We start from the raw sequence: 10,289 nt of genomic DNA, 5'->3' as shown, positions 1-10,289 counted from the left end.
GGATGGAGAATGGATGTGTCCAGAAAAGGTAGTTTTCCCTAATTTACACAAACATTCCCAGAGAGTAGTGGCCAGCAGTCAGGACCAGGGAGACTGCAGATCCGGGTCCCAGGGCAGGATAAAGCTCCCGTACAGGAACTGTGAAGCACGAACCTGTACTGAGTCAAAAATTAAGCTTGCAATTGTTTGCCAACACAGGAAACATCAAACACATTTACAGAAGAGCCAGATTTCTCCTGCAGCACTTGAGAAAGCAGATCCTTGCCCCTCACCTGAGCAGCGCAATAGATCCTGGAGGTGGGTGCTGGGGAGCTGTCTCTGAGGGCATGGGCATGCAGAGCTGGCCCCACCACTTATCTGCCTGAGGTGACATGGGCAAGGGAGAGATGCCCCTTGCCACCTACAGGGGGCAGGAGAGCTGGCCCTGAGGTTACCAGAGAGGCAGAGCAGGCCCTGCCCCTCACCTGCTGGAGCACTGGGGAGAGTGGGCCCTGCGCCTAGCCTGGGACGCAGGGTAGAGCTGGTCCTGGTTGTGTGTGTGGGGTTGCTGGTGAGCTGGTGAGGGCAGAAGAACAGGAGAGCCATCGGACTGACCAGCTCAGATGCCTCTCAGACCCAGAGCCACCCCAATATCTACCTCATTGATGAACTGCTGGAGTACATGAAGGGATCCGACAGATCCAGAACTTCAGGATCTCCATGACACGCGATATCTGGGAGGAGTCCCAGTGAGGCTCTAGTACTGATAGAGTAGCAGAAGCCACAGGCCTTGTACCAGATCAACGGGTCAGTGCAATGAACACTAGCAAGGAAAGAAATGTGGACAAAAGGGTGTGCTGTAGACATACCCTGCGACACACTACAGCTTCCACAATGACATTATTTTTCTCTGTTGGAAGTGAAGGGCGGGTCCAAGGGGAGATGAGTGGGACTGGGTGCACGATGTGAAATTCACAAAGAATCAATAAAGTTAAAGAAATTAGAATCATAAAAAAAAACCAAAACATCAGATTTCTGTCAGAGAGATTTTGGGCACTTAATTTTGTGAGTAACAATATATACTCATGTCCAGACTGACCTCTGGGTGCTCGGGGGTCCTTGGCAAGGCAAGTATTGCCAGTTATTATTTACTGTAACACTAGGGGTTTATTTCATTTTATTATATCTTCATCCCCATAAAAAGATGGAAACAAATCTTAGGATGCCATCTAATTTAGGATGGCATACATTCGTTGTACAAAGCCATGAAGGGAAGAATATTTTTTCCTCAGGGAGGAAAAGCATTTTCTCTATGTGTTTGATGTACAAAATCTGTTATCAGATGAATAAAACACCTGATCTGAATAGGCATTTGATTTAAGCCTCCGTAGAGGGGAAAATCGTGAGATGATATTTAAAGTCTGAGTTGTGAGTGTTAAAGACTGTGTTGTGAGTGTTTGTTTTGCTTTGAGAGGAGGTTTCACTTTACAACCCCAACTAGAGCTAGTGACATAGCCCAGGCTGGTCCCAAATTCGGGTGATCCTCCTCCCTCAGCCTACAGAGTATTTGGTTAAGTCTAGGAGTTTAAGGGCTTTCAATGGGCATGCATGAGCAAAAGTAACAGGCCACCAGTGTGGTGTGTGTGTGTGTATGTGTGTGTGTGTGTGTGTGTGTGTGTGTGAGAGAGAGAGAGAGAGAGACAGAGAGAGAGAGAGAGAGAGAGAGAGAGAGAGAGAGAGAGAGAGAGAGAGAAAACATTTCTGTCAAAAGCACTTTTAAAGCCACATACTGTATTTTAACTGGCCAGTCCAGCCACCAGAAAAGCCTGGGGACTCCTGGGCTGAGTGTGTAGGTAGTAGCCTCCTGACATCAGAGCCTGTGTTGATTTGGGCCGTTGCTGGTCTAGATGACATACAGGCATTGGCAATGTTCACTAGTGCTCCTGATAGGCCCAGCACCTTAAGTGTTTCCACTTGAAACCATTGCCTGCTCTTTTCAGGAATGCAGCTGATTGGTTAGTTTTAACTGTTGGCTTAACATCACTTGGGAAGCATCTCAGTGAGGATTAAGCTGGCCTGTGGGCATGTCTGGTGGTTGACTGTCTTGATTGCTAATTGATATGGGAAGCTCCAGCTCACTGTGGGTGGTGCCATTCCTTACGCTAGCGGCATGGGAACAAAGAAAGCACACGAGCAGATATCGCACACATCCAAGCTTCTGTGCATCTCCTGCTCCTGACTGTGGATGCTAGCTTCTCCTGGAACTGTGAGGTGAGTCACTCCCCCACCCCCAGCTAATGACCTTTTGTTACATGGACAGAAATGAAAGTAGGACACCGAATCAGGAAGGGGGTTGGCGGTGGGACCACAGTGCAGAGGAACCAGTCTTGAATATCCTATGCATGAAAGGATTGTGCTGGGTGTTACTGTCCAGCAGCAACGTTAAAACGAGGGAATGTTTTGAAACATTCTTTCTTTCACGTAACCTAAAGACATCCATTTCTTTTACCAACATTTAAGTTGGTTATTACAATATACTAGTAGATATTTGGCTTATTACTTAATTGGAATTTTAGACAAAAATTGATTTTTCTCTATAGTAACTTATAGTCAAGTCACATGTTTTATTTGATTTTATGTGTGTTAATACACTGTGATTGTACAGATGGCCATAAGCTATTGTGTATATTTGCTAAAATTAATATCAAAAGGTTTTTGCTGATTCTGCTTGCTCCAGTATAATCCACTGAGTATATATTCAGACGCGCCAGAGTAAGACATCTTGTACCACTGTGGGTTGTTGTGAGCCACCATGTGGTTGCTGAGATCCGAACTCGAGACCTCTGCAAGAGCAGTCAGTGCTCTTAACTGCTGAGCCATCTCAGCAGCCCTAAGTCACATGTTCTATTTTCATAATTTCTCCCAGTTTCTGTAGGAGGTCCAGCCGTCGGACCTCCGCTCCGTTGGGTGCTTCTTGGACTGGAGATTATTGGGTACCTGTGAACACAAGCGGATAAGAGAGAAAGAAAGACACAGACACCAGGTAGCTGCATGGAGATGTGTGTGTTTACTGGATCACTCAGTTTAAATACTCACACTCAGGAATGAGACCCAGGGGAAATCGAAACCCGCCCATCTAACATAAACATGGGAAAAATCCATAACCACCAGACCGGAGGAGGATCTTGAAAGGAAGATCCGGCAAGCTTTTAACAGAGTCATGAGACCTGTCAGCCTTTGATCTAAGGGCTGCAGTCAGAGTTCCTCACCGCAGGTGTCCAGCTCCAGCTTGCAGCCTGTCTGGGGCTGCTTTACAGAAACCAAATCGCTCCCAAGCAAAGGGGGAAGGAGTCCACACGTTTCTACACATATTATCAAAATTTAGCCTTATCTTTTTTTATTAATATATAGATACTTATACATATCTAAGTTCTTTATTACTTATCATTTCTGGTCAATTTTAAAATATGATTTTGATCTCTAAATCAATATTTATATATACACATGTGACTATTTCTTCTCAGACTCCTAAGTTATGATTACTTATACATAAATAATTTATTAATTGGTTTTTTGACTATATTCTTTTTTTAAATATATTTAATGTTCCTTTTAGAACTAACAGTTTATCAATTTTTTATTTGAATTTTAAAAGAAGGAGGATATGCACTCCTCCCTGAGAGAGGCTTTGCTCTAGTTTTTCGCTCATATTAAGAGACATGTTTTACCTTTTTGATTATGTCAAATAATATTTCATTTTCATTTTCATTTTTTTGCATCTTTTAAGGCATGCTTTGTTTTTGCTCATGTTTAAAGACATGTTGCCTTTCACTGGCTTTAAAAAATCCATTATGAAATGGCGTGTCACTCCACTTTTTGACACATTGTTATTCTTAACCCCACCTTGACCTGGGGAAGGGGCTCCTTTGATGTTGATACACAATGGCGGCCTTATATCCTTATTTGCCAAGGGGATTCAGATGCCATATCCTTTTATAAACATGTTTTTGTGCCGAGTCTATCGGCTGAACATTTTTTACCTAGAGGCCAAACCTTGGGCCTAAGCGTTGCTAATTTGCGACCAAGTGCCTGAGACATCTTCTAGTTATTGTTATTTTTATCTTTTAAGTTTTTTATATCAAACAGGCTCACTCCCGGAGCCCTCCTTACTTAAAAAACAGGCTCACTCCCAGAGCTCTTTTCTAAGCTCAATTTCGGAGCTTCTAACATGAAAGTTACGTATTGACAATTGAACTAAAGGCCTATTGAAGGCAAAGCCATTGAAAAGGCTCCTACCTGGGGAGCTACTACTCCAGAACTCAGCTAAGATGTCTATGGCCATACCACCCTGAATGCGCCTGATCTCGTCTGATCTCAGAAACTAAGCAGGGTCAGGCCTGGTTAGTACTTGGATGGGGCACCCAGATGAAGATGTCTATGCCAGCTGCTCATCAGCACACCAGTGCTGCTTCACATGGACTTCACAGAAGATAGACTACAGAGAGACTGTGGCAACTCCCGGACTCTGCAAGTGTTAAAGACATATCTTGGCATTTTGTATAGATGGATGGTGTAGAGAAGTGTCTGTCTCTCTGGTGGTGATGTCAACCTAGACAGAGACACATGCCGAGGCTGTGTCATATAGTCTGAGACGATAGAACCAGAGAGGTATACAGAGCTCTCTAGCTAAAGCACCATGATGTTTCCCATACAGAATATGTGCCGAGCTCCATGGCCTTTATCCTACTTTTGTTTACAACTAAAAGAACTCTTTGTCTGTTTTCTAATATAAAGGGAGGAATTGTTACCCTCCTGGTTTGAGGCCTGCCTCTCATAGCCACACCTCTCTGCACACCTCCTGCTATTTGCCACGCCTCCAACCTGGTTCCAGTTACATTCGGAAGCTCCACCTCCGCAGAGAAAAAAGGAAGTTGCTGATTGGACTGACATGCTGACGTACTTGGGGGCAGTGGTTTTGCCTCAAGTATTATACCTGTTGGGGGGAACAAAGGAATTATAAAAAAGGTTCAAGATGGCTGAGTATTAAAGGCTCCTGTCTAATGTTTTAAGGTACCTTCCTCGTGGGTAAGTATAACTGTGGCCACTCTGTCTTTTCTCTTACTCTCACTTGCTGCTGCTCTTCTTTCTAACTCCATATTTCCAGGTAACCCACTGTTTTAACGCTGCTGCTGGACAGTAACAGCTGGGGGTCGGGGTGGGGCAGATTACAAGGTGTTTCCAGGCTACAGGGAAGCACTGAAGGGCAGGATGGGCTCAGCCAGCTCTGGGCCTCCGAGTACCAGATGCCGATGCAGGTGTCAGTGTGACAGCTGTCCCAGTTAAGCTTTGCTTTGTTCGTCAACTCAGCGTCATTTGGAGTCATCTGGAAAGATGATGACCATTGAGAGAATGCCAGTAAGCAGCGCCCTCCATGGTCTCTGCTTCAGTTGATACCTCCAGGTCCCTGCCTTGGCTTCTGCGTATGATGAAACATGACCTGTGAGCCAAGTAAACCCTTTAATTCCTCAAGCTGGTTTTAGTTAGTACTTTATTACAGAAATCTAACCAGGACACTGGCGTATCTGATCATGGTCTCTGACTGTTTCCAGTCTCGGTCTGGCTGAGCTAGGAGAGGTAAAGTCTGATTTGATTGGCTGTGCTTGTTGTCACTCATCTGCCTCTTGCTTGGAGAGGAGGGCTGGGAAACTTGATTGACAGCCTCATACAGACTCTTTACTAACCCTCCCCGGGGGTGGGCCCTCACACCTGGCCCAGCCTCTTCTTCCTGGCTTTGGCAGCAGAATGTGTGCTCTTCTCTCCTTTACAGTGCCAGCTCCAAGACACCCCAGCAAGTGCCCTGATCGCGGTCAGGTTCTGATCTGTCAACGTTCTGGATGAGAAGGATCTTCTCACAGGCCTGGTAAGATCAGCTTCTGTTGGGCCCTTTTGACTGTCTGCACCGGGCATCTGTCTTCCCACGGAGAAAGAGCCCTTGGCTTCTGGAGGAGGAGCACCAGTGACCTAATGCTTAGTATTTCTTTCTTAACCCATCCCTGGTCTATATAGGGAGTTATAGTCCAGCCTGGGGTACATAGTGAGAGCCTGTCTCAACATAACAACCAACCAATGCAACACACACACGCACACACACACACACACACACAACGCACATGCACACACACACAGACACACATACAGACACACACTCATTCACATACACACACAGGCACACACACACACACACAACGCACATGCACACACACAGACACACACACAGACACACACTCATTCACATACACACACAGGCACACACAGACACACACACACACACACAACGCACATGCACACACACACAGACACACACACAGACATACACTCATTCACATACACACACAGGCACACACAGACACACACATACACAGACACACAGATACACTCACACACAGATACAGACACACACACACTTATCCACACGCACAAAGACACACAGACACAGACACGCACACGCGCACACACACTCATTCACACACACATACACACATAGACACATGCACACACACACCCATTCACACACACATACCCACACAGACACACATATACACACGCACACTCACACACATGCGCGCGCACACACACACCCATTCACACACACATACATACACACACTCACACTCACACTCACATACACATACACACACAGACACACACAGGTACACAGATACACGCACACACAGATACAGACACACACACACACATACACACACAGACACACACACACACCCATTCACATACACATACACATACACACACACACTCACACACACATACACACACACAGACACACACAGACACAGACACACAGATACACGCACACACAGATACAGACACACACACACACACACACACACACACACACACACACACACATTTTTGCTAGTATTTTTGCAGCTAGAGGTCCTCTACAAAGTCCACTAGGTGGCACTGTTGCCCTGCTCAGAGACCAGAGAACAAGCCTAATGAAAAAACACAAGCCTGTGGTTAATTTCTCAAGTGGCCACCTGGCCTTCCTTCCAGGTTGCTGGCATAAAAGGACCAGGAGATGACGTCATCCCGCAAACTTGCTGATCTCTCTTACGCCTAAATATTTTTCTTGTTTGGATTGAATTAAGTCAGTGGCAGTGTGCCCCACTTTGACTCCTTTAAGGACCCGGAAACGTGCCTTCCATTGGAATATTACTTAAAAATAAAGCCCTACAAACCCTAGATTTTCTTCTTTTGTGTTGTGTGTGCCAGCACGCTCTGATGTTCATGGGGAGGTCAGAGGACAACTTGTGAGAGTGTTCTCGCCTTTCCCCACGCGTGTCCAAGGCATTGAACTCAGGCCGGCAGACTTGGTGGCAAGCCCTTTGCCACTGAGCCATTTCTCCAGCTCCTGTCTTTCATTTTGGGTCTTAGCAGTGCTGTGCACGGAGGGGAGCTCCTTAGCCTTTGGATAGTGAGCTGTTGCCCCTGGTGCAAAGCCCATCCGTACCAAACACGCACAGCTTGCTGGTAAGACTGTAGGTGTCAAGGTACCTGATTTTTGCTCTTTTAATTCAACCCACAGGGGTGCGGCTTTTCATGTTTTAACAGTAATACGTAAAAAACAAAAGTTACTAACTGGATCTCTGTGGGTGTGTGCAAGCATGTGTGTGTGTGTGCATACATGTGTGTATATGCATCTGTGTGTATGTATGTGTGTGTGTATATGCATGTGCTCTATGTATACATGTGGGTATGTGTGTTTGTATGTGTGTATGCATGCATGTGTATGTATGTATGTATGTGTATATATACATGCGTGTACATATACATGTGTATGTGTGTATGCACATGTGTATATATGTATGCATGCATGTATACATATGTGTATATACACATGTGTGGATATGAGTGCATACATATGTGTATGCATGTGTATATGTGTGTATACATGCGTGTATGCACATGTGTGTATATGTATACACATGTATATGTGTGTATGCACATGTGTAAGCATGTGTATGTGTGTATATGTATGTGTGTATGCATGTATGTATACATATGTGTGTATACACATGTGTGTATATATATGTATACATGTGTGTACGTATGTATGCATATGTGTGTGTGTGGGCATGCTCAAATGCTTGTGGAGGTCAGAGGTTGATATCAAGTATTTTCCTCCGCCACTCTCCACCATAATCACTGAAACAGGTCTTTCCCTTGATCCCAGCTCTGATGATCCTGCCAGCCAGCTTGCTCTGGGCGTCCTTAGCTCTGCTTCTTGTGTGCCGGCTGGCAGCTGGGCCACCACTGCAGCTGGGTGTTTATGTAGGCGCTTGGGATCCAGACTCCAATGTCAGTAACCAGAATTTGACCAGTTCTTCCCTAGTTCTTCTGAGTCCTGCTTTCTCTCTGCAGACAAGCCTAACCTGTCTTTGTTATCCTAACGTGCTGGAGATTGAACCCAGGACCTTACACAGTGAGTCATGTCCCAGCCATTTGTCTGTTTCTCTATGCACACTGAGCATGCTCACCCACGTCTGCTTCCTTCTCTCACTATTATATTTATGAGGCGGGCACAGCTACAATTTCTTTGGACTGTTGTAGACTATTCCATTCTGTACCCAGGCAGCTCTTTATTCTATGAATGTGCACATCTCTTGGAGGTGTGTGGGGACTCTGAGTCCTAGGGAGTGTAGTGGTTAGTGTTAATCATCAAGCTGGCACACATAGAACCACATGGGAAGAGTCATTGAGGGATCGTCTAGACCAGATTGGCCTGGCTGCGTGTCTGTAGGGGTCATCTTGATTATCTTAGTTGATATGGGAAGATTTCAGTCCATTGTGGGTAGCATCATCCTGGGTTTGGGGTCTTGGACTGCATAAGAGTAGAGAAAGCGAGCCGAGTTTAAGTACGTGTGCATTTCTTGCCTCTCTGCTGCCTCAGGCTCCTATCCTGACTTGGCCTGTGATGGACTGTGACCTGGAATTATAAGACAAATAAACAGTTTCTCTCCTAAATTGCTTTCTGACAGGGTGTTTTATCACAACAGCATAAATCAAAGTATAGCAGGAAGCAGGTGCTGATCTGTGCCAGAGGCCAGCCAAGGGCAAGAGGCTGGTGTGGGTGGAGAGTCGGCCCAGCAGCTCTGAGAACCTGACCTGAGCAGTTTGTGTGGCTGTCTCCATCGCTTTAGTCTTAATCAGTTGGGTGGGAGTAACGGGTGGGGTAGGCCTGCTCTTAGGGTCCACTGTTGAAGTTTCGTTTCTCTGCCCACCGGGGAACTCAAGGAGTTACAGCATTTGAAGGAGAGAGAAATCAGAGGTAGAGGGAGGAATGAGTAGATCTTAAGCATCCCTTAGCATGGTGTGCCGTGGTCAGGAGAACCGTGGCTGCACTGGTTAGAGACCTGTCTGTGGGGAGGGTGCTAGAGAAATGTCTCAGTGCTCTTCCAGAGGACTGGAACCATGTCAACCTATAACAGGCAGCTCGCGACCATGTGCAACTCTAGTTCCAGTGGCTCTGGCGCCCCCTTCTGGTCTCTGTGTGCAAGTACATTCGTGCATACACATGTGAGAGCACCCCCACCCCCCATTAAAGAAGACCTATGCTTTTGAATCTCTCCCCTATGAGTGAGGAAGTAGAAATTACTGTACTTTCTTTCCCTTTAGTTTTCAAAAGTGTTTTGTTTTGATTATTAAAAACAACTTCATGACTATTATACAATTTCAAATATTTCATACAATGAGATCGCCCTGAGACGTTCCCCTGAGCCTCACAGTGCCAGGGTTCTCAAAAAAGGCTGACTAAATGGATTTTTTTATTTCCATTTTATTTATTTATTTATTTATTTATTAATTTATTTATTTATTTATTTTTAGGGGAGGTGGGAAAGGAGTAGGTGTGCCTGCCTAGTGGAAAAGGTCCCGTCTCAAGGTACTCCAGTCTGGGAAGTGGGAGGCAGAGGGAGAACCCCACGTTACAGAAATTCTCTTGGCTCCTTTTCCTGGACCACACTGGTGGGGTGCATGCCAGCTTTAGGGAGACTCCTAATTCCTGGCAGAAAGAAACACTGGGAATCCCACATGCACAGGGAATTATTTCAATCAGTTCCGGATCTGGCCACAAGGTGGTGCCAGTTCTCCCTCGCGGCCAGCGAAGGCTTCACGAGACCAGTCAGTGCTAAGGTCCCTCCATCATCACAGTGCAGGGACTCTATCCAGTTTAAGTTTGTGTGCCGAAACTGTGGGGTCCCACTGTTTGTTTTCATCTACCAGTCGGAAAG

General features: G+C 45.7%; 1 long non-coding RNA gene across 1 annotated transcript in view; it reads left to right on the top strand.

The window, feature by feature from the left end:
* Positions 1-7,242, top strand: part of LOC116092565 — a 7,904-nt gene extending 662 nt beyond the window's left edge. Inside the window, exons 2-5 of the long non-coding RNA XR_004119334.1 lie at positions 199-297; positions 2,146-2,250; positions 5,807-5,899; positions 7,054-7,242. This is a non-coding gene — a long non-coding RNA (uncharacterized LOC116092565). The remainder of the gene's footprint in view (positions 1-198; positions 298-2,145; positions 2,251-5,806; positions 5,900-7,053) is intronic.
* The last annotated feature ends 3,047 nt before the right edge of the window (positions 7,243-10,289 follow it).

Source organism: Mastomys coucha, unplaced genomic scaffold (genome assembly GCF_008632895.1).
Source record: "Mastomys coucha isolate ucsf_1 unplaced genomic scaffold, UCSF_Mcou_1 pScaffold15, whole genome shotgun sequence".
Classification (NCBI taxonomy): Eukaryota; Metazoa; Chordata; class Mammalia; order Rodentia; family Muridae; genus Mastomys; species Mastomys coucha.
This window is presented reverse-complemented; position numbering and strand designations above follow the sequence as displayed.